A 768-nucleotide genomic window follows, 5' to 3' on the forward strand; every position below is an offset into this window, starting at 1 on the left:
CTCAGTCGCAAGTGGTGCTGGCTTTTCTTTGGAATGCATTTTCTCTCTCCAAGCCCCAAGATTTGTTTAAAAAAGAAGAAAAATTAACATGTGAGACAGGTGGGCATCTGCCGCTGGTCCTTAGCAGGCTTAAGAATGGCTTAATGAAATGACATCACCATAGGATCCTCGTGTACTGAGTGCAAGGAGTCAAACAGTTTGTGGGACCTCTCCCAGACAATCTCCAGGTGATCTCTATAGTATCTACAACCTATTAAGGGTGCCCTGGAAGACCCTAAGTCACCCATATACAATATATTTGATAGAGCTACTGTTTCATTGGGTGTGGATAAGGATATGTGTATAGGGATACATTTAATGTATTCCATGAAGTCTTCCTGCTCTTTCTGAAGTTTCTGATCATATGCTTTCATTGGCTCCTGATGAGATAACTAAGGCTCTTTACTAGGATCTTTGAAAGAGTCACTTTTTAAAGTAACAAAAGACTCCTGAAGGTTCTGTGCTAGCCAGGATCTAGATTTGTGTACCCAAGGTACCATAAAGGTGGCAATATAAAAAATTGTGGCTGATTCCCTTGCCCACAGCAGTATTGCCAACACCAAGCATTTAAAAATCTCAAGTGAGACTACCCAGAAACATTAGATTAGCTTTTCAATGACATGTATATTTTTTGTTGTCTGTTTTTGTGGGGTTGGGGGAGTGGAGGGGAGGGATATGAAAGCTGAGAATCTCAAAGAATAGTGACTTCTAGAGCTGGGGCTGAAGGAA

Source organism: Gavialis gangeticus, unplaced genomic scaffold (genome assembly GCF_001723915.1).
Source record: "Gavialis gangeticus isolate Ggan-Ray unplaced genomic scaffold, GavGan_comp1, whole genome shotgun sequence".
NCBI classification, from domain to species: domain Eukaryota; kingdom Metazoa; phylum Chordata; order Crocodylia; family Gavialidae; genus Gavialis; species Gavialis gangeticus.